The sequence below is a fragment of the Tympanuchus pallidicinctus genome, unplaced genomic scaffold, assembly GCF_026119805.1.
Source record: "Tympanuchus pallidicinctus isolate F22 unplaced genomic scaffold, pur_lepc_1.0 scaffold10, whole genome shotgun sequence".
Lineage (NCBI taxonomy): Eukaryota > Metazoa > Chordata > Aves > Galliformes > Phasianidae > Tympanuchus > Tympanuchus pallidicinctus.
In genome coordinates this window covers 6,838,002-6,865,699 of record NW_026294619.1, presented here as the reverse complement: position 1 = coordinate 6,865,699, position 27,698 = coordinate 6,838,002, and the positions used below count along the sequence as shown (strand labels likewise).

Below are 27,698 nucleotides of genomic sequence, written 5' to 3'. Positions count from 1 at the left end.
ACCTGTCCTTCAGCATCACAGAAGGACTCGGTGCACAAAGCCCGCAGTCTCCCAGCCGACTCAGGGCTGGAAACGCTCCTGCTCTGAGCAGACCGTGCTCTGCTTTCCGTGCTCTTCTGCTGCCACCTGCAGGGCCTGGCTTGACTGTGCCTCTCTGCCAGCTTTTGCTCTTTCCTGCCGGCGCCCAGCAGACAGCCCAGTGTCAAGTCTTGCCTTGACCAGAGGTAAACGCCAAAATATGTCAACGGTCACACTGTGTGCTCCTGCCCTGCCTTGGAAACAGGGACGATTCTGACCTCACACGTAAGTGGGTTCTAATGGGATTTGTTTGGGTTTTTGAGTTTGTTTGTTTGTTGTTGTTGTTTAATTTTATTTTAAAAGAAAAAAGAAAAAACAACACTAGCACAAAGCACAGATCTAAATCCTTGTGAAGTGCTTAATTCTATGTTGCACTGGGTCAGAAGGCAAAGGCTTTATTAGTCCCTCGTCCCACAGCCATGCAGAAAGCAAGCTGTGGGGCTAAGAACACCGCATGGATTGCACTGAAACGTAGCCCTGCAGATTCACTGCGTCTGAAAATTATACCTAGGAAAGGCTGGATCATTTTATTTACATTAGTAATGTTTTCAGCTCCGCAAGCTACAATAAAGGATAGAATACAACAATAATCAAATTTCTTGCTTCGCTGCACAGGCAGATCACCCTCACAGTCAAAGGAAGTGTTTCTCTCTCACACAGCCCTCCACTTTCTATATATATGCATTACATTTAAAGATGTTCATTTTGTTTCTCTACCTTTCCCCGAAGCATCAACGAACTCAGAAATCAGAATACCAGATGGGAACAAACAAAAGGTAGTAGACAAAATGTGCATGCAACAAATCTTAGTTCAGTTAAAGGACTTCAAAGTTAATAATTTCTTATTATAGAATAAATTGGAAATTGAGTTTATGCCTGCAAAGAGCAGATATGATAGAAAACACTGCTTGTTCAGGCAAGGGTCTCCTTTCCTATCTTATATCCTGCCTCCTTATTTTCCTCACAAAGATCCTTTTCCTATCCCTAAACTGATAGGTGTTATCAAGCACATACACCATCAAAGCTGACTCCATCCTGCCTCTCGAGCATCCATTCACAACAAAAGGCAGTGAGAGCACATTGTCTATTCACCACAAAGCAGATGCAGTGAGCCCTCCATCAAGAAGCCCAGACAGGGAGGCTGTTTTCCCTGTTTACTAGTTACCTTTACTTTTTAATATACCATTTGAATACTTATTTGATCCAAAATCTATTGCTTTTTTCCACGCATTAAGACAACGCACTTCTTCCCAGGCAACATCCTAAGCTCTAAGCACCAGCTTGGGGTGTGTGTGAGTCTCTAGAATACAGAGAAAATAGTTTCACCCAAACTGGTTTTGCCAACCATGCTATTCAGGGATTTCTGAGACATCATCATTTCCCAGTCTCATTACAAAGATAACTGTCTGCACATGTTGATATTAAAGTGGTTTCTAATGTACTAAGCAGACAAAACTCATAGTTATCATTTCTCAGCACTCAGCCTACCATAACTTAAAGAGCAGGGATGAGAGTCCTCCAATCCGAAGAGAAAATAAAGTCTTATAACAAGTGACCATTATACTTTTTCATATTCTCTACTACCTCAAAGAATTCTCACATCACCTGGGTAAACTCACAACAAAGAATGGGTTCCTTTTTATATAGACTAACAAAAAAAAAAAAAAAAAAATTACTAAAAATCCTGCAGTTATTTTATGAATATTAAAAAAAAAAAAAAAAAACAATTTACTTTGTGAAAGGCTTGAAAGAGTGATGCTTGAGAGGCAAATTTTAGAAGAACCAATGTTATTGAATGTGTTTTATGTACTGCTGAAAACCTGCCTGTGTCCTAACCAATCTTGCAATGATCTTACAGGCATTTGTTGTTGAGCACAATCACATCTAAGAAACCACTGCAAGCAGGAAACCTGGAGTTCTAATTCATGCTCAAAGCTAAGTCACTGCAACAGACACAGAAGGAGAGTTAAACTCTTCTTTGTTTCCCAGGTTTTTCTCTCTCCCAGGGTAAGGAAGGCTCTCCCTAGCTACCAAGCTCCTGAAAGAATGGAGGGCTCTGGTTGGGAAGAAGAAGAGCACAGTCTGTGGAAGGTATTATTCCCAATTACTTCATACTTCCCTGGCCCAGATTCAGAGATCACTCAAGTGCTCACAAAGTTGCTGCTTAGCTAATTAAAATCAGGACCAGTTTCAACTTTCCTTCGTATGCCACAATGCCATTTGTGTTGGTCAGGGTCATAAATAATTGAGTCACTGCTAAAGCAGAGCCAGAAGCCTCAGAGGGAAAAACCTGTGAGTAAGGGCACGATGGGCAGGCACGAAAGGCACACTTTGCACCCATGCAGTTTTACATCTTGCTCATGTTTGAGTCAGCACCACTGATCAAGAACATGTCTTAATGCAAAGAACATTTTGCACTTAGTGAGCACTAGTAGTAACTTTTCTGCAATGATCTCCAGATAGGTAAGAACCTCACAGGTGGTGGGCAGGTGCAAATGAGGATGCATTCACACACATCACACACACACACCAGAAACCAAAAATAAGACAAAGCACCACTTGCTTCACCTTGCCCATTTGATACTTATTCTACTCGAGATTAAAATTAAGAATCGCAGATAAATACATGAGTTTATTGTTAGCACTCTCATTGCTTGCTGTTACTAAGTCTGTACTTCAGGGAACTGACGGTCTCCAGGGTACACAGCATTTGGTACACAACATTTCATAGATGAGGGTTTGTTTCTGATCCTGCTATAAGCCAAGTGAGATAAGACTGCATTACTGCTACAAAGCTGAGACCAAGTTGTAGGAAAGCATCTCAGATGCACAGGGGGCCAAAGTCTCTGCAACAGAGCTTTACAAATTACAGAAGTAAACATATATTAATAAAGCTACTGCAATCTAATGTTTACTTTGTCCTTCTATTAAAAAAAAACTCATCGATTAGAGCTTTGTTTCCCTGAAGACTATACTGTATATTTAATAAAAGCCCCAACACATCAACAATAATTGTGACTGATGATTCAATTGTGCACTCCTTACAAAATAGAGCACTCCTTACAATGACAGCTCTTCTAGTGCAAAATACAGATGCCCATGGATGTTTCATCTCACCTGAGCTGTTGTGTGACTTCAAGTAACCTAATTACCACAGCTCTATGTTAATCACTTTCTTTGCATCAGATTCTGAAAGTCATGGCTCATCTGTACACTCATCTATTCCCCTGATGGTCCTTTTTCTTTCAAATTTGAAAAACCTCAATTAAAACAAACCACTAGAGGCCAGACTTGGCTCTCTTGGTAGTCTTGCACTGCCTGAGAAACAAAAAAAAAATCCTTCCCTATTAGAGATGGCATTTGTTTACCCATACATTATGTAAAACAGAGACAGCTCTGCATATTACAGGGTACCACCAATACTCACCTGTGTTAGGTGACTAGGACCTCAGCTGAGCTACAAGGGAAACCTTTGGTCACCCTCACTGCTGTCCATACCACCCCACACCGTAACCTGCCCTCTTCCACTTCCTACAGCCCAGCAAACCCCACAGGTACCCTGTCCACTCACTGTCCTTAGCAGAAGTTCCCAGAGCCCTGATATAGGTCCTTCAGGTAAAATATGCCTTCTCAGATAAAGCGGAAGGGAACAGGTCCTAAACATATCAAACACAGAGATAATTGTCAGGACCAAATTTTTGCTGTCTTCCCCTGTTCTTTTGGGGATGGACTCTAGCCCAGCATCTTGCTTGGATATTTAGAGGACTGCCAGCTCTAGCTACCAGCCCCAAAGGACCTACTGTAAAGCAAGAGAGCAATGAGTCTTGGCAGATGCACAGAAAAACCAGCTTTATTTGGGTGATCCTGTGACCCCACCACATTGGCCACACCAGCCAATGCTATGGATAGGTGGTAGATATGAGACCAAAGACAACATGCCAGAGCCAAATCAAGGCTCTGGGGATGAAGTCACTGCAATGGGGGAAGGGGAAATCATATCTGTTAACTCAGGAGGACAGGGTCCACACAGTGGTCAGTTATGGAATCAGGTATGCACTGTGTAAGTCCTGCTCTCATTCTTCTTCCAGGATATCCTAGACTGTCTGTCTTTGCTACAGGACTAGCTCCAACTTTTGAACAGATCCCAAGTGAGCAAAAAAACAAACTGGAAAGGACCTTGGTTGGTGCCTACCCCAAGGAAGGACAGTTATGTCTCTATGTTTAGCCCAAGGAGCAAATGGCAACTGTATGAAGGACCACTCCCTGGGCTTTTTTTTTTCCCCCCCCCAAAAAAAAAAAAGTTCTCTAGACCTCTTGTTTCCCTTTCATGGCCACAGACAGCTAAAATGCAGCCTGGACCTAGATAAAAGAAAACAGAAGGGAAAAAAAAAATACAATCAACTTAGTCCCACTACTTAACTATGTGGAAAATTCTGTGCTTTGGTTTAATTAATAATATAATTTGTTTTTATGGAGTATCTTCCAGCAGTCAGCTCTTTCGCTAATTAAAAAAACCCACCCAAGAGTATTCCACAATTCTTGGGATAGCCTTTCTGCTTTTTCCCTATCCATTCTCAACATAGCTTTTTTTAAAGTACCCAAGATAATCTTTAAGTGTTACAGAAAATAGAATATGGAACTGTATGCTTGGTGCTCAATTAACGTACATTGTATGTTCAGTGATTTATGTTAGATAGTGGGACCAACATGCACCTGTGATGTAAGATGATGCCAACACAGATTCAATTTATCTATTGTCAAATTATAAACTACGACTTAGATTAATAAGCACCTTCTTAATTAAACAATGGGCGTCACTCCTTGTTGTATGTTGAAATGGCTGCTGGTAAATATCACTTCAGTGTGTTGTCTCCTATTAACTTCAGCACTCATCTTTCCTTATGAAATTACTTGTCACGCAAAGAAACTAGGTTTTAACGATGTGCTTTTTTTCCCCTCAGCATCTGCCATAGTTCCTCCCAGGAAGAAGTCCTTAGAGACAAAGGAGTGGAACAACGCTAGCAAGAGCTCCCCTTCCATCAGAATAAGAAAACAGGAAGAGGAGGCAGGAAATCAGCATGGCTTAGCAAGGATCTGCTGGTCAAACTAGGGGAGAAGAAGAGCAAGTATAGACAGTGGAAGCAAAGGCATGCCACCTGGGAAGAATACAGGATGCTGTCCAGACTTGCAGAGATGGGATTAGGAAAACCAAGGCATAGATTGAACTGCCTATGGCAGGGGGGTTGTAACTTGATGATCCTTGAGGTTCCTTCCAACCCAAGCCATTCTCTGATTCTATGAGAGCACAGAGCATGCCTTGCTGGCACATTTAGTGATTTTACTTGCTAGTATTAACTTCATTGAAAAATGAGTGTGAAAGGATGATGTAATACCTTAGAAAAGAATCAACCTGCTCACTTTTTCAATTACAGTCAAGGTAAATTTTATCCTGTAGCATCAAAAGATGTAGGCCACATTCACCTTTTGAAGAAGTGTTTCCACTTGTCTTCCAGCACCTGCTCACTATGGATCCAGTTCAGAAAAATGGGTACCAGAAAAACTGTCTCTGCCATCATGGCCCAAAATGATTTATCATCACTAGTAACAGGCTCTGCTCTTCACCCAAAGAAGTAGATAAAAATTTCTAAGATTATATATTAAGGAACTTATCCTCTCAGCCAGGAGAAATGAGAAAGCAGATTTAAGAAAAAGTAACTCTCCAACAAAGTCTCACCTTTTCCCTACCTCCAACAAAGCTAAGAACTTGTAGTCTTCTTCTCCTGAGTCATTTTTACATTTTCCTTCTCCATCCATTCACCTTTATGACGCAGTCAAGAAAATAATTAACTAATTAACAGTTTTGCAGTGAGTTCTGTTCCAGTGAGCTCTTTAGATATTGGGTAGTTCAATTTGCAATCATGCAGCCCAACAACTTTAACGATGCAGGCAGTTTCCTGCCTAACATTACAGTGGAAAAACAGAACAGAACACTATTTTCTCTTTCTTTTTATTAGCACGTCTGTGAGAATCAGCATGGAAGAAGCAGTCTTCAGAAACAAATTGTCTAGCAAATTACATACAGAGCAGGTATTTGTATATATTTCTCTTTAATCATATATAAAGAGTAAGTCTCTTCCTTTTTTGGATAGAAGCTGAAGGGAAAACCATACCATAGAAAGGCAAAGGATTTGCATTCATCGTCTGCAGTACTCACTTCAGTCAGTCTGATTTTGCTGATTCTGCTGTAAATATAGTGAGCATTCCCAGGAAACTGCACTTGAATCTTCATTTTTACTTAGAAAGAATTTAGTAATGTGTCAAGGATTTTCAGCTAGATGCAGGAACAGTTAAATTACTAAGTTCAGTGCAACATAGATGTCCAAGCATCTGTCTGCAGAGAAGTGTGGCTATGTATCTTTCTATACATACAAATGCTTGTAAGCATTAATGTAAGTTTACACAGGTGTGTAGAAATACATGATCTGTCATACTTCAGAATGCTGTATCATCTGTTTCTCAGTCTGAAACAGATGGAAAAATAAGGGTTTTTTTTTAGCTTTTTATGTTTCTTGCCAAGTTTTCTATTTTATCTGAATGTACAGATCTTCAAAGTGCTCCCCTAAATGGTTCTGATTTTTATTCTTGGCAGGCATTTCATATGGAGGTTAATAAGCTATTAATGCCATTGATTAAAGCTCTACTACCTAGGCTTTATTTACTTAAGCTTTAGGGGAATTTCTGCAAAATTCTTTAAGTCAATCTAGTCTGTGTAACAGGATCCCACTTCAGCTAATACTAGATTGTCTCTCTACTCATGTTTCCATCCTTCCAGAATACCAGTAGAATGACCTATTAAACTAACCAGCTCAATTCAGAATGAGACATGCAGCTTCCTTCTCTGTTGCCCAGAAGTCACTCATCTGTTTTACTAAAACACTTCTTACTCTTCTATAACACTTCTTACTCTTCTATAAGGAGTTGTTCTTTGTCAAGGGCCCCATGAAAAGCAACATTACAACTTCCATTTTTTTCTTGTTCCCACATCTGTACCTTGTGTGGGTATCTCTTAGCAACTACAGGATCTCTCGTTTTCCAGCTCTTCACAAAATGAGGTTGGCTTCCTGCCTTGCAGTCCCCACTCTTCCTCTCTACAAACTGCTGCTTTCATTTCTTTTCTGTCCCCGCAAACCCACTGTACCCTAACACCGCTTCCCTCTCCTTACAAGCACAGCCTGCTTGCTATGATAGAGGCAATTACCTTCTCTTTCCTTCATTTAAGCTCAAAAATGAAGCACGGCTGAAAACTGTGGCAAAGTGAAGTATAGTCAGAAAGTGAAAAGAACAAAACTTCAATTAAGACTCCTCATGTCTTCTATAAAATGGAAATATCCCAGAACATCCAGGCAAGGGAAACAGATGATTTTTTGTTTGTTTCTGGTTGTTTCTTTTCTTTGGTTTTTTTTTTTTTTTTTTTTTTTTTTTGCATTTGTGAGTTTTGAGGGTTTCCATGCAGAAAGATACAGAGTAAAAACAACTCAACTATTTTCCCAATATTTTAATACAAGGCAAGCTAAATAAAGTGGCCACATGATGCCAGCATTGTCTGGGAATGAAGAGAAGGCTCTTTAGTCTAATCTGAGCAGATTTTTTTCCCCTATTCTTATCAGATTTATTTAATACCCACACATCCACCTCTCATTCTAATTCTGCTGCATCCTTCTCATCCAGCCTTTTTTGCAGCTCACATAGTTCACCCCATGAAGAGCATGAAGTCCTCCTTTTACCTTTTCAAGAGCTACAGAGTCTCACTGAGTCTGTGCTTAGTAGATCATCATCTTACCAAGTCTTGCAGCTCCTAGCAAAGCTAGTTCCTCCTTTCCTCTTCACATAAAAGCAGAAAGCACAGGCTGATTCTCTTTACACACAAGGAATTCCCTCAGCATTGTCACTTCACCACTTGCATTTGATTTTAGTACAATTCTGAATTCATGTTCAGTGGATTACTGCAGGCCATTACAAATTTTGATCAGGATTACAAGGAAGGGAAAGAAGATTAGGGGTGTTTGTTTCTCTGAAACAACCTTTCCCAGAATATTTCCCCAAACCTAGTAGGTTTGAAGCAAGAAATCTAATGAAAAATGTCAGAGACATCTTTACTTCCATCCATGAGATGTTCTATTATCTGTGGCACGTGCACACAATTCTTCAGTGTTGGAAATGTTAAAAAAAAACAAGAAAGCATTGACAGAGGAGCATTAGGAAGACCTCCAGCCATGCTAAAAACATTTAGAAAAGCCAAGTGGAAAGTGTGATCTGCAGGCCTTTGACTCTAGCAGATGTAACAGCATGTGGTTTTTCAGGAAACAGCCATCTCTGTGTAACAAACTGCCCACTGGCTGGGTCACCACATTCTCAACAGCTTCAAGCAAAGCTAAATCTTCCAGCATCTACTATTTGATCTTCTTGCTCTGAGACTCTGAATTCTTCTGGTCAGGGAGCAGATTGAAAAGATTTGCAAACACAGCACCCTATCCTTCTCTTAAGTATCAAAAAGATGCTTCAGATACAAAATGATAGCTCACCTCTTTAAAGTACTGGATAACACATTAAGAAAGTTCTTACAAAGGCATTTTGCGCTCTATGCCCACACTTGTACATACACGATTTCCAGGTGAAAGAGTTCCATCACATTTTTGTACGAGTGCATTCAAGACACCCGCAGACTGTCAGATGAGCTACATAGTCTTATTAAAATAAAGCCTCCCTTCAGGGTCTGAGCTGTCACTCAGCTCCAGCCAGCTGCATTTATCTCTCTACCCTCACCCCTCCAGAGGGTCTTGCTTCATCTGCCTTCATTCCTTGCCATGACATACTGAAACAGATCAGAAGTACCAATCACACCAACTCTTTCAAGAAAGAAGCACTGGTAAATCAGTAATTCAAAGAACAGTGGTACTTCAAAACATTGCATTTTAGAGGACAAATATGCAGCACTCACATCTGACAAAGTACCCACTACATTACACAAGAATCTGTATTCCTCTCTGAACATTCTTCAGCAAAGTTAGATGGAATCTCCATGCAGGGGACTGTAGCAGTATACCAGGACTGTCCTGAAAGTAACACCTCTTATTTTATTATGCTGGCCATGACATCAGAGGTGGATGTTTCTTTTGTAGAGGTTGGACCTTCCCAACAACATTCCCTTACATTTTCAGACAACTCTGTCTTTTAACCAGAGGGAGGATGGACTTTCTCAACAAGGCTGGATGATCCTGCTCCAGATAAAAAGACTAAAGAAGGTTTATAATTCAGGTGCCTGTCAAGAGTACTACAATCATTTGAAGTCTATTGTCTAAGACTCAGTACCGCAAAGGATGTTGGGAAGTTGCACATAGTAAATAGAAAGGGGTTTTGCATCAGAACTAAGAGAACACATAATACAAGTGTCAACATGCTTGTTATTTGTGTAACAAAGAGCAAAAAGCATATCTTAAATTGAATGTCTTGGAAAAGTTGTATGCTCTTTCAGCAAAAAAAGCAACTTTGATTAACAATCACAGCAATGCTCTTATGTGTAGAAATTTAAGTTCAGTTACACTTCATATGAAACTTCACTTTTTCTAGAAACCCCAGAAATGCAAGTAAATAGCACAAGAAATTTGAGGTAACTTTTGTTCACCACATTAACTAACCTCAACAGTTGAAGCAGATATGTCTCTTAACTTCTGCTTTTCTATTAATTCACCAATCTATTCTTACAGAAAGGAAATAAATGTAGAATTCTACATTTCCCGTTTCCCATTTCCCCTGGATACTGGATAAAAGTCCTCAAGCCAAAGAAATGCAGATCTTTAGTACTAACGGATTCACTCTTACTTCAAAAGTAGGCTAAAAAAAACTTTGCAACATATTTCTCATCTATGCCACTTAGTAAATTATTTCAAGCATTTAGATCTTGACTACACTATGGCTCTCAACAACACTGAAATTGAATTGATTTGTTTTTCTAACAATTATTCTGGTCCAGATAGCTACATGTTTTAAGGCTGTGATAAGTTGGTATCATCTATTACACACAAGCATTTGTGAAACGCACGTGTTTTCATACAGGTATGTGGCAGATGGCTATTGCTTGTAAAATGTGATAACGCTGGCACTGGAAGAGAGTAGTGTTCCCTCACCATATCATAGGACCATTTCAGTTTCCTGTCAAAGATAAATGATAAAATATCATCAGCCAAAGCTGATTTGCAGAGTCTGCAGAAACTACTTTTCTTTCACAAGGGGACTTGACAAACCTCTATGAATAGGACCAGAACTATGTGGATATGTCTGTCTGGATTTCTGTATGAGTTCAGATCAGTATTCATTTAGCTCACAGGGTACCAGGAACTGGGACCACAATTTGTTTGCACATCACTTAGCACAGAGAGGTCCATAGTGCCAAGCAGCAGCACCACCACCATCTGCAAAGCAACTGCAGTCTGGACTGAGCTGCCATGAGGCTGGCAACCACCTTGTGTGAGAGCCGGGAGCTGGGGTTGAGGCTCACAAAGGCTTTAGAGAAGGGAAGTTGGAAACAATATTGCTCACAGAAGTTATGTGCTCTTTTAAAACTTGACTCATGGGGAGTTTCCTGTACATCTAGAGAGGAAAGTAAAACCACATGAGCATAAGATCATAAAAACCCTTAATATATACACAACAGAAATTCCTGGGTGACTTTCAGTACATCAGGTTATTACAGACAACTCTTTACAAGGATACTGGGAACAGCATCACACACACTCGCCTCATTCTTCCCCTCAACAGGGTACCTGCCTATGGCCGCTCCTGAGAGAGCACAGAGCCCAAAAAGCCAGTACAACTCCTCAGATGTGCTTACTCTGACATTAAGAGATACTTGCATGGAAAGAAGAGTTGCCAGTCCTGACCTTCAGCTGAACTTCCAATAGCCAACCCACACACAACACATGGACTGAGAATTTTTAAACAGATACAAGTTATACAAGTCTCAAGGCTTACAAGAGACTCATCTCTTCCAGATGCATCCAGGTCACAACGCAGCAGCACAGGTTGCACTCCCACCACAAGCCAGGTAACACAGCTGCGCACACAGCACACTCCTGCTCAGACTAGAGCTACCTGTCCTGACAAGATCATGGGCCACAGAGGAGTGGGCTTTCTCACTCCAAGACTGCATTCAAATAATCATTGTTGAGTAAGCACACATTGATTTGTATTCTTAAGTCCCTCAGCACCTTCAATTGGCATCAAATAATTTTTTGTATGGTGTGCACTAACATCTGTTCTGAGAATAATACACTGACACCATTCGAGTCAATTAAAGACAGTACTGATTACTCTGCCAGGAATCAGTTCTTAGGACTGGCAGTAAACTCAACAAATTTAAATTCACAACATAGAATCACAGAATCACAGAATTGCTCAGGTTGGAAAAGACCTTCAAGATCATCAAGTCCAACCACAGCCTAACCATACTACCCCAACTCTAACAACCCTCCGCTAAATCATGTCCCTGAGCACCACATCCAAACAATTTTAAACACACGCAGGGATGGTGACTCAACCACCTCCCTGGGGAGCCTATTCCATGCTTAACAACCCTTTCTGTAAAAAAGTTTTTCCTGATACCCAACCTAAACTTAGCCTGGCACCATTTCCCCTCGTCCTGTTACCAGTGAGAAGAGACCAACCCCACTTTCACTATAAGCACCTTTCAGGTATTTGAAGAGAACAGTAAGGTCTCCCCTCAGCCTCCTTTTCTCCAGACTAAACAGCCCCAGTTCATTCAGTCTCTTCTCATAGGGCATATTCTCCAGAAGTGCAACTTGGGAATATCAGGCTCAGTTGCAAAGGTGCAGTCCATGTTAAACATATTTGTGTGGCTGTGTCAACTACTGCAGCCATACAGCCAGAACTACTACTCCAGATGCCCCAAAAAGGAGCAAAGTATCCCAGGCTCATACCACTGCCACATCATGTGTATAGGTTGTATCAAAAGTTGTGTCTCCTATTTATTTCCAAGGAGACTACAATTGATACAAAGATCAAAATAGCACTATTTAATATTACAAATTCCTCAGCTACAAAACACTATTTCTCAACATACCATCAGCTATGGATTTTCACCAGAGATGAACAAGAGCCTGCATGCTGCGCTTGTAGAAATCTGCACCAGCAGAGTTGACCCACTGTCGCCACTGCTGAAACACACGGCTCACATTCACTCTTTACAAAATTCAGCAAGCACTGATGAGTATCAGTGAGTGCCACTTATTCCACATGGAGGAATTCAATGACACTTTTGCTTCATGTGCACTCCCATGTCAGACACCATTTTTTCAGACTGCCCCCTGCTGTCACGCAGACAGAGAGTATTGTTGGGAAGGTTCAACCTCTATTGCCACACCACCAACAGCTACCTCTAATGGCATGGGCCAACATAATGAAATAGGAAGCATTACTTTCAGAGCAGCCTTTGTACGTTCACCATGTGCTCATACATTCCCTCTCATCCCCCTCCCCACTAGCCAGGCAGCTGTAAAGCCAGAACGATGGAGACAACTAAGGGCATTTTCCATAGTCAGTGTCAGTTGAGTAAGCCCAGGCAATATACCAGTGGTAAACACACCAAGCTGGAATCATTTTGCGTGGGCACAAAGCATTTTTTGTTTCCAGAAACAGTCTTGTCACTACTTACAAGCACAACAGAGACCATTAAGCCAAGACAGCCTCAAGGATATATACAGATCATGCCTCACTGGGATTTGAAAGCCATCCAATTTCGCATGTGCAGACCTACACCCTGGCATTGCCACACTGATGCCATGGCAGTACCTCTGCTGCCAGCACTGACTCATGCAAAGCCAGACAAGACATCTCCACATGCCTGGCCCCATCATGCCTCTAACTCTGCAGGCCTGGTCCTGCATTGAATGTAGGACACACAGCAATTTGCAAACTGTGATCTTGCTCTGAAGGATGCAGCCACAATAAATCTACATTTTGCTGTCACAAGAGCCTCCAAGCCATCACTACATTCGCTTTTTAAGTGTTAATAGGTGCTAACTGGAACAATAAAATCACAATACCAGTAGCTCCAGCACCACAGGAGAGATCCCCACACCAAGCAGCTGTGAGCAGGCAGCTGCATGGCACACTGCCAGGGTATTTGTAGAGAGGTCTGCTCTAGGCAGAGCGTAGCAGGAAGCAGAAGTACTGTCTACGTCAGGAAAAGGGAAAAATATATTGGTCAAAATTGGATTTTTTCTCCTCTTTATATCATAGTGGGAACCAAGCCACATACTTCCCGTGCAATCTTGTGCAACAGCCACCCATGCTTAAGGACCCAGACAAACTTCTGAATAGATTCTAGACCTATTCCACTTGCATAAAAGTACACTTCCTCTAACACAGTGCGTATGGTAACTTCCATGAATAAAGCTAAGAAATATGAAATAATTTTGAGCTGGCTTGGTAAGGAAACAAGCGGCCCTACACTGAACACTGGATTTCTCAATGGGGCAGTTAGGTTATTATCTGGAACTGCGGCTCTGTATAAGATCTTTTTAGTTCAGGACCAATCACCTTGCTGGTGAGCCCAGAAACACATCCCACCAGTGAGTGGAGCTCTTTCTGCAGCTTTAGAACTACAGATTTGTATGGTTTTTGAAGCACAAGTATAATTAATTTTTTCATGTATGTCAAATATTTTGCCCCCTTCCTATTAGCTGCTCTGAGAAATTACCAGGCTTTCATTACCAAAGATGTTTAGTTTTTTTGTTTTTTTTAAATGGATTGAATTAAAAAAAAAAAAAGAAAAAGAAAAAAGCAGTTCAAGAAAAGCAATCCATTCTTGTTTTTCATTGGTACAAGCTGTTTGATAGCAGTCAGCAAAAAAATGAAGGCTTGTGATACAGATCAACCATGTTAACTATCTGTGTAAGGTTGAATTCTGATAAACTTTTCTACTCCCTAACACCAAGGAGGAACAGACAAGATGCCTATGCATGCAGTCCCAACAGGGAAATAGATGTTTAAAATCGTGGTATCACTTTAGAGATGATCTCCACAAGGCTCCTTTATTCACATGCCAAAAGCAAGACTAGCTAAGATACCAAGGGCCTGGATTAAATCCTTGTCATCTTCAGGGGCATAGTAGTTTATGTCCGTACAAGCAGAAGGGGGAGTTCCAAGAACCGGCCTGAGCCAAGCCCTTCCACATCTGTCCCTTCTTCCCCTTAACCATATTCTCAGTTTTGTGGAAAGGCTCCACTGCTTAGCACAGCAGAAGTACTTTGTAAGCAATCATTTGCTCCTCACATCAGCTCTATGTAAGTGGTCATACTGTATACCCAAAGAACTGAGAACACCAGTTTCCTAAAGCCAAGTTACAGCACACAAAGCACATGCACAAATACAACATGGCAAAGACTCATAAAGAACCCCAGTCATGGAAAAAAAGAGAGCAATCACTGCATCGCTGCCATAGATTAAAATGCTACAAATCACAACAGATCAGTCCATGAACAAGCTTTTACTTTGCTGCAAAGTTCTTCCATAGTTACACTTCTGTATACAGATGTCTTTCAAATGATACTTAAAGTATTAATTAAACAGTGTGTGTGAATTAAAAATATATACTTCTGAGAAAAAAAAAAAACAACACATTAGTGCTTCAATTCCCATACCAATTCAAGGAAAAAAGCCATCAGAGGACTATATCTACACAGCATCTTACATCAGAGAAGAGTTAAACAACATGACTACATCATAGCGTGTTTAATGAAAAATGGAAGGAGAGCGCCCGAATTCCATACCGCAAGCAGAGAAAAGACAGCTTCTGTCCTTTCTTTAGAAAGGAGCTTAAATACTTCTTCCCCATCTGGAGGGCTGATAAGAATTATGGCTTTATTGCCTGGCCATGGAAGACACTGGCACAGGTCAGGCAGACCTTCAGCAAGCTCCGATTCAGGATGACCCACTCACCTCTCACATCCTCTTTCAGCCTGCCTATGCTGATGTTTTTATCATCTAATTTCTGCTAACTACAGACCTTCAGCTCCTTCTGAAGATAAACTAAAACAGAGCAGAAACACAAGATAAAGAAAGGCATCCCTGGACAAATAAGACATTCTTGAGTCATGTTCTTTTCTGGTAGAAGACTTCAAAATATATTTAAATATCAGTACATCCACAAGCTTTGATCAGTCACCTTCAGAGTACTAGGCTTCCTTGACATTGTGACAAGGAGGAGACACAGACAAATTCACAAACTGAAGGAGAATAAGCAGAGGAAAAATAAGGTCTTAGGATTTGCTGCCTTGACCAGCTAAAGAGATTGGCTGAGAGCAGGGTTTAATGAAACAATTTTTTTTTCACCCTAAATGAAAAAATACCCTGTTTCAATAACTTAGGGGAACCTATCCTTCATGGCTGTTAGACCACACTGCCTATGGGTATTGAGGTGACTATATCAGAGTGCATGGGGATGTAAAAATGCTGCTGTTGATGAACATAGAGATTCATCTCATTTAGGAGACCATTTGTCTGGGAGATTTTAAAAAATGCTACAAGGCAAGAAGGGAAGGAAAAGGAGTTGAACTTGTTCCTAAGAACACACATATTTAGAGTTATATTCACTCTTCTTTTTAAACTATTACTGAATATCAGAGGAAGCTTCTAATCCTGGGGACATCAGAAAGTGTGCTCAGCCTGCTCAGATTACTCTGAAGCTTCAACCAGCAGATGATTCACATGGGCAGTAGAAGAACTCAGCTCTACCACATGTACCCCTTATTGCCCACCTCTGCTGGATTCAGAATAAATAAAGTGGAGGTGGAAAAGCAGTGTGGGAGGGAAAATCGTGTCCTTTAGCAAGGGATATACAAGGGGCAAAGCAGTGTGACAGGGTCACCCAGCACTATGCTCTGGGGCAGGCAGCCTCACAGCCCCCTGCAGAGCTCACCCTGTGGGGTCCCCTCCTGACTGCACCCCACACACAGCAGCACCTTCAGCCTCTCACACATGCTTCATCAGGCACCCATAGCTCCCAGCCACCTATTACTTAGATAATTAGTTATTATTATACGTAATTAATAAGTTCCCTTGAAAAACACATGCATGCACACAAGCTTTCTCCGACAGCCCCACACAAGTCAATAGATGGCCAGCTTGGGCTGATATGCTCTCAGGACTCGCCATCCAACAGGCTGTTCCTGGCAGGGCAGGCAGCAGTTACGGGAAGCCGTGCTGGCAGAGCATTGCTTAACTCCTTGCTGCTCACATCCCAGCAGGCTGCTGCTGCCATTCCTTCTGACACCTGCACTTCAGCAACACGAAAAGGAAAAGCACCTCCGAAAGGAAGTAAAAGACAGGAAAACCCCAGAACGCAGCGAATATGAAGGGTTTGTGAACCTGAAGGCCTGTACATGGGGAACTTGGCAAAACACACTGAAAAAGGCTCTTTACCTTCATTGACAGCTGAGATACAAAGGGTCAGAGGGTGAAAGAAACACTTGAATCACAGTCAATCAGAATCAGTACTATTTCTCAAAGAATATCAACACAAACTCCCCTCTCCTCCCCCCATTTAACTCTTTTCTTCTGCTCAAGGAACCCAACCTTGACCAAACCAAAGCTGGTATTACAATGTCAGTCACAACTCAGAAATACTCATTTTGAGGTTCTTGGCTCAGGCACCAGTTTCCTCCATGACCTTGGGCAAGTCATTTAATCTGTGCTGCATTTCAGCTCCTAATCCTTAAAGTGAAGACAATGCCTCACGGGCAGATGATGAGGTTATTAATGATGGCAAATCACCATGAGGATGGGAGAAACGGGGGTGATCAGGGCCATAGAGAGATCTGCCTCCTGGAGGATCCTACCTGAGATCAGAACTCTCATAAAGCAGCCACTATCTAATTAGCAGCAATTTCTAATGATGTTTCAGCCTCTCGTACTGAAGTTATATTTATTATTAAAATATGGCTAAGTCAAAATCCATGCACTGTGGGCTCACTCTTGCACAAAAAAGTTTGAGCTACCAGACTCGTTCCAACAATTTGGTCTTCACCTTCCTGACTCCATGCTCACCTTCTGTACTTGTATTTCTCCCTTGTTCCCCCTCCTGCAAAAGGGAACACAAGCACCTGTAATGCCTAACTTATGAAGAGTGAATATAGATTAAGGTCTGAAAACTGGTAAGGAAGCAGATGCTCTCCAAATCACTCTCAGGTTTAGTCTCTTATTCAAACTGGATGGCACTGTTTCAAAATAAAAATAGACAAGTGGCCACAACTGTAAGACTCCTGGGTTTTCACAGAAGGGCTCCCACCCTGCCCAGCACAGTGGTTCCTAGTTGATCCAGCAAAGTAACAGCTCTACAGCCCTCACCCCAATCTGCAGCTCAGTTACAGACAATACTGCTTCACAGGGAGAGGCAAGAAACATCCCCAGGCATGCACCTGATTTCTGACCCAATCACTGAGATGCCCTTCAGCCATCCATCTCCAGCACGACACTCAGACCCTCTTTTGTTTAATAAAATGTCACGCATTCATTCTTGCCAAAAATATTTTCTGATCTGATCCAGATTGTGAGCCCTATTAATTTGTAGTTGCTGAGTTCTTGTGTTTTTTTGCCTGTGAATACTGCATGGTTACACAGTGGGCACGTGTATAATCAGCAAGGATGATTTACTGAAAGTCACGATAGATTAAGTCATAAAATGGGAATAGGTCAATAAGTAGCAGTTAATTAACAACTCCACTCAGTGGCAGGTTTTTGTCCTTTAACCTCTTGAGCTGGAAACCTTACAATCATAATTACTTTCACTAGTTTTAGAAAGTATCCCAGCTTGTGCTATTAATTTAAAAAAAAAAAAAAAAAAAAAAAAAAAAAAGGAAGGAAGAAAAAGTCAGTGAAGAAATTCCAACCCTGCAGTGTGCAAACAGCTTTTCTGCAGTGCTGACACAGCACCACATTTGGGAACAAAATCTGCTGCAAGTTACGGAATCACAACTAATTTAGCATCATTACTTCAATGATTATGTTGAATGAGGCAAGAAAAGATTACAGCAAGGCTACAGAAGACAAATATTTAAAGTAGAAGGGATTACTGAAGCATAAAAATGCATTTTGGAGCTTGAAATCCCAGCATTCACTTGACTTCATCTCTGATCAGCCAGTGGTGGGGCAGGATGAAATCCCACAGTAGTATTTCGCATTGTCACTGAGAGCTTAGTAACAAATCAGGCTAACACTAGAGTAATTTTGAAAAGTTATTACCACCAAGATGAGCACAGCATGTGAATGGCAATTCTTCCCACCATCTCCCTCAAGAAAGCTTCCACTACTATGTTATTTGTATTTTTGTTTTTAGCATCATGAATGACACAGTTGTTTTGTTTTCTTTTTTATTTTCCTGTCCTCTTGAACAGGACATCTTAAATTCACAGGTGAAGCTTTTGGGAGCAAACTGTTTTTGCTGTTCTCCTAAATATATTGTATGGGGACATAAGGTCAAAGGAGCTGAGCATTCACTCTCTGGTAAGGAGTTCCCTTTAACAAGACCCAGACCATGACTCATTTTTAAGAATCCTCCAGCAGCACAGTACTACCTTATTTTGGAGGCCAGAATGTTGTGTGCCTCTTTTTAGCTTCTTATTTTCAAAGAGTCAAGGGAAGAAATTTAAACAATAGCCCACAGAGTTTGGCTTGTCACGTTCCTACAGCGTTAGTCAGAGAGGATGGGAGGAGTGCGAGAACAGAAACCACAGCAGTGTAAGAGGTGTTGCAACAACACACGTTCTCATTTCAATGCCTCAGGCTTGCCCCAGCTCCTCAAGGGCTTCTGCCTGCACCAGGATGGCTGTTTCATGAGTATCGGTCGGGAACGGTGCAAACAGCTTCCACCCTGGATTCTATGAAGGCAGAAGGAGGAGGAGGACAGAAATTGAGAAGTCTCCAGAAGAGCAAAACCAACTTGCTCATGCTGGCATCAGGAGCCCACCATGGGATGAACATCATTTCCAGCACTGGCACGGGGCATCAGTGCATCTCAGACCAAAGCATCCTGGACTGCCGGACAGCAGTGTACATACATATCCAGACCTTGTTTTCAGTGCCTTGTTACTGCCAAGAAAGGCTTTAACAGTAGTGCAGTTGTTAGCCCTCCTCCCCTCAAGTCATTAGCCCACCTATGTATGTCACTGCCACACACAGCCAGGGTTCTCTGCACTGCTACTTCTGGTCCTAGGTTGGGAAATCAGCATGCTTCCTCCTCCTGCCCCCATCTCCAGATCACAGACAGGTGAAACAAGCCAAGTATGTGTCAGCAATAAACAGAGGTGATTAGCAGAAGCATGCCACAAGCAAGTGCAGAGTAACCCTTCAAAGACATGGGAACACCTCAGCAATTTAAACAAAGTGCTAAACACAGTGGTAATTTCTCCAGAAACAGACAACGCAAGCAAAACAAACAGTTCTGCTGCTTTCTGTTGTGTTTATGCCTTGGTTTGGATTTTAGACTGAGATCATATTCATAGGATAATGTACAAAGCCTCAGGCAAAAAAAACATCAGCAGAAGAGCTTACACTGGAAAGGGAAGGAGCAGGAACCTCAGTACAATCAGGCACCAAAAGTTACTTTCTTAAACAGTCACAAATCCTAATACCAAGGCTGCACGTACTGGGTGAAAGGGTAAATGGAAGCCAAATCAATCATCTTCTGCTCACAAAAAAGGCACAGAGTTTCCTCATAGCTGTAAGCCCAGTGACATTCAGCAAACAGGTTTACCTCATACAGATAATCAATTCCAAGACCTGAGAGAAACACTTGGAGGTCAGTGGGCCTAGCAAACATGCAAGTCAGAGCGATTTGGGGGAATCAGTCCCATTCACACAGGATGATCAGTGCAACTCACTGCCTTGAGACACAGCTACAGAGATGCACAATCTTTACGGAACAGAATTGTTTGAGTTGAAAGGGATATTTAAAGGTGATCTGGTCCAACTCCCTGCAATGAACAGGAACACCTACAGCTAGATCAGGTTGCTTAGAGCCCATCTAGCCTGACCTTGGATGTCTCCAGGGATGGGGCATCCACCACCTCTCTGGGCTTAACCGTTCCTGAGGATCATATCAATTAAGTTGGTTTTAAAAGCATCCTCTTTTCCACAGAGAAAAAATTTCCCAGGCTCAAAAACGCATCTCAAAACAGGAATTCTTGTCAGAAAATAAAATTTTAATTGCCTAGCAATAGCAGTTATCTCTGTTCGTAGCTACTGCCAGTTTAGCAGGAATAGGCAAACAGTAGATGCACCTCAAATTAATTAGCAAGTATTTCTCTAGAGGCTACACTGATATAAATTCACTTACTTCTTCATGGATGTCTTAGAGAGAACAAGGGCATTAAAGAAACTGTAGTTAAGTTAGCAGAAACAATCTCCAAAGACACAGAAAAATTAAACATAACCTCACTGAATTATCACATGCATTTAAAAAAAAAAAAAAAAGAAAAACAGCACAAAAGAAGGCATTTGTTTTCTGGAAAATGCTTGGAGAAACTAGGAAAAACTGTACCTTTTGGTGTCATTGTTTTTGTCACTTCCTGCTTCTATAGCCAAGGAGACATCACACCATCCTAGCTCTCTTCTGCTCCTCAATACAAAAGAGTGAAAATAAGGCACCTCCTTTCCAGGCCTTTACATGGGAAGAGCTTAAAAGCCCAGGTGAGTCTCATTCAGAGATGACTTTCCATTTTTAGTTTAAAGCCATTCCCCCTTGTCCTGTCACTATCAGACTGTGTAAAAAGTTGGTCTTGCTCCTGCTTATGAGCTCCCTTCAAGTACTGGAAGGATCACAGCTGATTTGACCAGGAGATAAATGATGGCTCCAAAATTGTCCAAGTGACAGGACGGTTTAAAACAAAACAAACCCAACCAAAAAAATCAATCATGATTTTAGTGTAGATACATTCAGAAATTTAAAAGGTTTGAACTCGTTGGATTAAGATTTTTTCTCAGTTTTGTTAGTTTGTCAGAGTAGACACTTTGTTTATTTGTTTGCAGTGCTTCTCATTGCCACCAGCAATGGAAAGTGATGTATTTCCATCTACTTAATCCCCTTTGAAAAAACAATCCAGACTACAGTGAAGTCATTTTGGTAACTTGATGCAAGTGTTTATAAATATGTTGTTGTTGGTATGCAGCAACTGTCTGCTCTAACCAATTTAGAACATAATAAAATGTCAGAAGCTATTTATTAACCTATACATTGGAATCATGAATGCAATGTTTGGCTTGGAAAATTGTTTCTTTGAATTTACCGAAATGCTGTGAAGTTATGACCAGTACTGCAATGACACTGCCCTTAACCATGAATTTCCCAACCTCTGAGCATGTGGATTTTATCTCCGCCATGTGAGGGAAATGCACCATCTTGCATAGCAACTGCAAGTGCTGTTTATTCATTTTGGGTTTGAGGGTGGAATAAAGAGTCTGAGTCATAAAATCTCAAGCCATATTCCAGCTTCCTTAAAATCTGGGAGAGTTCAGAGTTTATTGTCTCTGTGGCAATGAGACCACTAACATGTTTTCTTCATTTACGTCTCGAAAAACATTCATGTATTGAAACCCTTCTCACAGGGTCAGACTGCCAACATTTTTTTTCAGAAGCACTAGCTTACTAGCATAATTCCTTTCCCTGGGTGTTGTTGCCTTTATTACTAAGACACACTGACAACATAATTGTCCCACACATCTTTCTCCTAGCATGGGACTGCATATGTGGGATTTGCCAGCTGGTAATTAAGTCTGACGCTCACTGCTGAAGTCTGTTTGCAGCTGTTGTTGGATAAAACACAGCTGGTGCCTTCTTAGAGCCAGAAAACTCTGGCAGGGGTTAGTCCCAGACCCTGTGAGGTTTCAGCTGAATCCCATCTCTGCTCTGTGTGGGAAAAGCATTGCTGGGGGCTAAGCATTGTGCACGCTGTTGGTCCTCGGATGTACAAGGCACCCCTTTTCCCTACATCAGGCTGAGAATTGGAGCCAAGCAAGAGTTCAGCAGGTAGCACTGGTGCCCCACAGCTGCCGACTGAGCTGAACCCGGCTTCCTGGCTGTGCTTGGCAGAGGACATGGTAGTCAGCATGTGGCACTGGCCTGGAGGAGACTGAGCCAGAAGCTTGGAAACACCCTTTTACTTCACCCTGCAGTAGGAGCTGTCAGCGCTGTGGAGAAATTAAATGAAAACAAACTTTGACCATTGTGTCACTGGTGTTGAAAATAAACAGGGATGTGGGAGTGGTGATCCTGCTGTATTTTTTTCTGCTGCGTCCTCCAGTCACAGCTGGGATTGAGGCATTAGCCTTGCTCCTGCTGAGCTGCTTCTTTGCCCTGGGACACTGGCAAAGCACTATCTAGAACATATGGACAGTGCTACAAGTACAGGATAAGATGGTGGCAGGGCCCGCCAGTCTTGCTGTGTACAGTGCTGTTGACTTTCAATGGCTTAGGTTGGAAGGCACCTTATAGGTCATCAAATTCCAACCCCCGTGCCATGAAAGCAGAGTTGCTTTCTAGATCAGACTGCCCAGAGCCCCATCCAACCTGGCTTTGAACGCGTCCAGTGATGGGACATCCACAGCATCTCTGGGCAGCCTGTGCCAGTGCCTCACCGCCCTTTCTGTCCTTGCTCTAGGTGAACTGGCTCCCTCCTGGAGTAAGAATGGGGCATGTTGCACTTGATTTCCCAAAATGAGGGAGGTTTCTGCATCTGCCATGAGTTTCCTGACTCCTGAACGCACAGCTGCACTGCTATTGCTGGTGCTTGTTCATGCCTGAGATTCCCCTGGCAGCTGTTCATAGTCTGCATTTCCAACACCTTTTTTTTTTTCTTTTTTTTTTCTTTTTTTCTTTTTTTTTTTTTTTTTTTTTTTTTGCTATTGCAAAAAAACATATTGTGTTTAGAGGTGGCATTATCTGTTTTTCTGCTTTGTCTTGGTTATTCCACTTCCACTGATCCAGATAACCTGAAACTGCTGATAACCGTAGCTCTCTGTGCAGACCCAAAAGATAGAACTTGGAAATGCTTGGGGGCCTGAACGATTACCTTTAAAGAAGAGTAATTCTCTTCTCCCCAAATAACTAAACTTGTAGTTCAGCAAGTTGTTTGCTGTAATCATGATTCACTGGTAAATGATCAGTGTTGTGAAGCAAAGGAGTGTACAGTTGGGAATACTGAAATACTTGAAGGAAATTTTAGAGCACAGGGCAGCTGCAGGAAAGCAGAATCCCAGGGAAGAGCTCCCCTTGTTATGGCTTTTCACAAAAGACTGGAAAAACATCAGGAGAAAGACCGTGTGGTGTGTTGGCTGATTGGTTTTCCTTGAGACTTTATGGTAAAAAATAAACAGTTTGGACAAATAAACATCAGAAGGCCAGCACTCTCCTTCTCCAGTTTGTGTCTGGGAATGCAAACAAGACCCAAAAAGGAGTTGCTGCTGTGTTTCTAATGACTGCAGCCGTGTTTGAGAGGAACTGAAGAAATTCATGCTGGAAGTGAAATCAAAGAGTCCTTGGCTTTTTGTAAACTTTTGTGTGCTTCCCATTCCTAGTCTTTCTGCAGGTTTTCATGTCGCCACGATGGGCTGTACAAGGGGAGATTTGCCTGGGGCTGGATGTTGGGACCAAGGGCTGTTCTGCCTGGGGCACAGCATGGAGATACCAGCCAGTGAGCCTTTGGCTTCCACACCATGAGTGACAGATGCTGCTGGGAGGGGAACGGTACAGCAGGCAGAGCTCTGTCCTGCCAGCTGGTTTTAGAGAAGTGAGTGGACCTTATGTAAGAAGAAGTACTGAAAAATGCTGGAGAACTATAACTCATTCCATAGTTGGTAGTAGAGTTTCATATTATCTGGGCAAGCACAAGCCCTTAGTAGCACCAAAACTGAGATTTGAGTGGATTTAGTAGTCTTGTGCCACGCTTGTGCTTCTGTGCTTGTACTCATTATATTACTTCTCATGCTGACTCACAACTCCTAAACAACCAGTGCACTGTGGGCTTGGTTATTATTTTCTTACATCCTTCCACCCATGCCTAGGATTTCCCAGCATTAGTGTGGGAGCACAGCTGGCCTCTCAGTATTATAGTTTTTAGTGCAGTTTTCCTGCAAATGCACTATTCTTATAAAGATATCTGGCTTTGTTGTTTGGCAGGTTGTATACACTTTCTCACTTATGTCTGTGTTAGTTCTGGGCTTTGTCAGCGATGAGTGTATATCTCAGGATGCTGCAATAATCCAGTAGTTCAACACCAACACACATGCAAATTCACAATTCATCTTCTAAAACCTTAAAAGTGATTAGAACATATGCGTATTTGAGATTGACTTGAACATATGTGTCTTTACATGGTCGGGCTTCACATGACTTTGGTTTTGACTCTTAAGAGATAACTGCTTTGAAGCACTTCTAAGCACCAGGAGCTTAATTTCTTTTTAATTAGAGTCCAGATTTTCTTAATTGTATTATACTTGGCGGTGTTAACAAAAATAGTAAAAATCACAAGACCTTTGATACTTGCCAGAAGTGTATGAGAATCTGTGGGTAATTATTTATGTGTGTTATTATCCAACCTATTTTTCAGGTGTGGCTGGCTATTAGTGCTTTCCAGTTAGTGGACATGAGCTTTAGTCATGAGTAACTTTGTTTTCTACATCTGATATGACACTCAGTGCCTGGAAGCCCTGTTTATTTCTTAAGAAATATATAAAAACTACTTCATCATAGCTGATTGTTTCAGTATTTATCATCATGATGCTAAACCGTGTCAGTTCAGTAAGTGTGTGTGTGGGGGAGAGCACGTGTCTGTGATTAATTGCTGCTAGCAGACTTCCCCAGGCCACACTGATAACTCCAACCACTACTTCAAAGCCCCAGAGATGGGAGAAGACTTGAATAGTAGTTAATCATGGACTAGAAGGCTTGTGTTATTTGGGTTATAAATGTGTATTATCAAGAAACCTGTTACCTACTTCCTTAGAGCTGGATTCTGCTTCTGTTGAAGTCTGTGGACCTGGTATTGTTGATCCCAGAAAAACAGGATACAGCTTGAGCTGGCTGACTCACCTCCTGCAAAGACAAAGAAGCAGTCTGATTTTAGAGAAAAAAGCATTCTCTTGAATGACATATGAGGCTAAGCGTTTCTGGATTCTCTTTCCTCTTACTATACTTTATGTCTATTTGTTAATAAGTCTCTAGGAAACTTTGCTGCTTCTTTAGAAGTGGGACAGTGGGTGTCAAGTGGGCCAGCTGTGCTTCATCAGGAGAAGGAGGCAGCGATGATGGGGCAGATTTAGGTTAGATATTAGGAAGAAAGTCTTTACTCAGAGTGGAGAGGCACTGGCCCAGGCTGCCCAGAGAAGCTGTGGTGCCCCGTATCTGGAGGTGCTCAAGGCCAGGTTGAATGGCCCTGGGTAGCCTGAACGGGTGAGTGGCAATCCATCAAGGGCTGGAACTGGGTGGGCTTTATGCTCTGTTCCAACTAAGCCATTCCATAATTCTATGATTCTTACTGAAGTTGAAAGAGTGCACTGACCACTTACCACTTTTTTCAAACACAAAAGCTTTCCTAAACTTTGTGAAAGCAAAAATACAAATGTCAAAAGAGCATCTTGCACACTGATATACAGTACTTTCTTTTAAAGCCAAACAAAACTGGGTCTATTTTCAGTGGTCATCCTTGCTCTAATTCTCCACCTCCTGTTTCATCATCTGCCTGCTCAGATGAGGACAGAGGGTATTTTTCACAGTGCTTTTTTGCATTTTTCTAAATGTTCTGGCCCTTTCACAAATCACCTTCTTATGTCTGCTGTCTGCACTGTCACTGTCACAGACTGAGACTTGCTAGGGAAGAAGATATTTTAAAATGCTCTGTAACCCTTGTTTTTATTATTTGAGATATAAAAGTTCACACATTACTCCTTTTTTATCGATCTGGTCTGACTAAGAAGTCTTTTGCTCTGTAACCACTACTCATAAACACAAACTAACATTAAACCAGGTGAAAAACATTTTGGCCTCTGGTTTGCACATACATTTTTTGAATGGCATACAAACAATTCACGCTGTGACCTGATTATCTAAATTGCCTGCTGCCACTTCTGCTTCCTGATTGAATGCCACCAGTGTGAACGGGAGCTGCTCATAGGCATGCTGTGAGGCACAGCCACTGATACTAGACAGTCAACCAAATATGCACAAACAAGGAAATATCATTACAAGAGGGCAAAGTGTAGTTTGTGAGTATCTCACTAACATCTTTTCCATGCCAGCATAATTGCTTATTTTTTAAAGAGACTAGATGGTATTCATGCACCCAAATCCTTTCAAAACACTCTGCAGAGGGACCATGTTGCACAAAATCCTGAAGGGACCAGGAAATACAGATGCGCAAGGTGACTAGAAAGCTAGCATGGCACAGAGGAGAAGGCTGATAGAGATATGTTGGAGCACATGTGCTTCCAAGGGCAGCCATGCAGGCAGAATCCCCCCAGCCTCTCCTTCAGCCTATTCCCCACAAATAACAAGAGAGACTCACTGGGGGGAAAGTGGTTGGTTTCAGCACCTCCTGGCCTCCAGCCCTCAGAGAACACTGCTAGCCAGCCTCCTTACCCCATCCTGCCCTGAATCTTCATTAGAACCTTGCTCCTGCTGCCTTTCCCAGCATGAGGCAGGAGGTGGAAACAGTCATCCTGCTGGCTCGAAGTGGTTAAGTACTGAAGAGGGAGCAGGCACAGAGCCTTCTTGCTCTCTCTTCACAGAAATAACTTGCATCAAGTCAGCAGCAAAAGGAGAAAATAGAAAAGGGTCTGGAAGTGAAGGCACTGTCTGAGATGCAATCTGGATTCTAGCTGAGATCTTCTGTTTCTTTAGTTCTCTGTATAGTTAGGTTGTCTTTGGTTTGTTGTGTCTGTCACTACCTAACATTCTAACTTACATTATTTCAGTCACAGGTCCAATCATGCCCTGAGTAAGCTCCTTGTTACCGGTGCCTGAGTGCAATAAAGGTTTTTGTTAGCCAAAATCATAAATCATAAATGTTATCCACCCAATGATTGCAAAAGGAAAACTATAGTTTTACAAAAGTGGGTATAAAACAAACAATAGAAATATTGTATTGAAACAGCATCTTTCACACCTAAAATGCACAGAAAGGTCACATTTACGAGTCAGTAGGAAATATGGACTCTGTGGTGATCACAGAATCATAGAATATCCTGAGCTCGAAAGGACCCACAAGGATCATAGAGTCCAACTCCTGGCTTCACAAAGGGCCACAGAAAAATCACATCCTATGTCTGCGAGAATCCAGATACCTCCGGCACTTGGGGCCATGCCCACAGCCCTGGGCAGTCCATTCCATGCCCAGCGCCCTCTGGTGCAGACCCTGTCCCTGACCCCCAGCTGCCCTCCCCTGACGCAGCTCCATGCCGTTCCCTGGGCCCTGTCGCTGCCACACAGAGCAGAGCTCAGCGCTGCCCCTCTGCTCCCTGTGAGGAGCTGCAGCCACCATCAGGCCTCCCCTCAGCTC

At 42.0% G+C, this 27,698-nt stretch overlaps 1 protein-coding gene across 2 annotated transcripts in view; it reads right to left on the bottom strand.

The window, feature by feature from the left end:
* Positions 1–21,280, bottom strand: part of ZPLD1 (zona pellucida like domain containing 1) — a 105,674-nt gene extending 84,394 nt beyond the window's left edge. For both annotated transcript variants that reach the window (XM_052704754.1, XM_052704762.1), the window contains exon 1: positions 20,690–21,280. The gene's annotated coding sequence lies outside the window, so the exon portion shown is untranslated. The remainder of the gene's footprint in view (positions 1–20,689) is intronic.
* Positions 21,281–27,698: the final 6,418 nt, after the last annotated feature.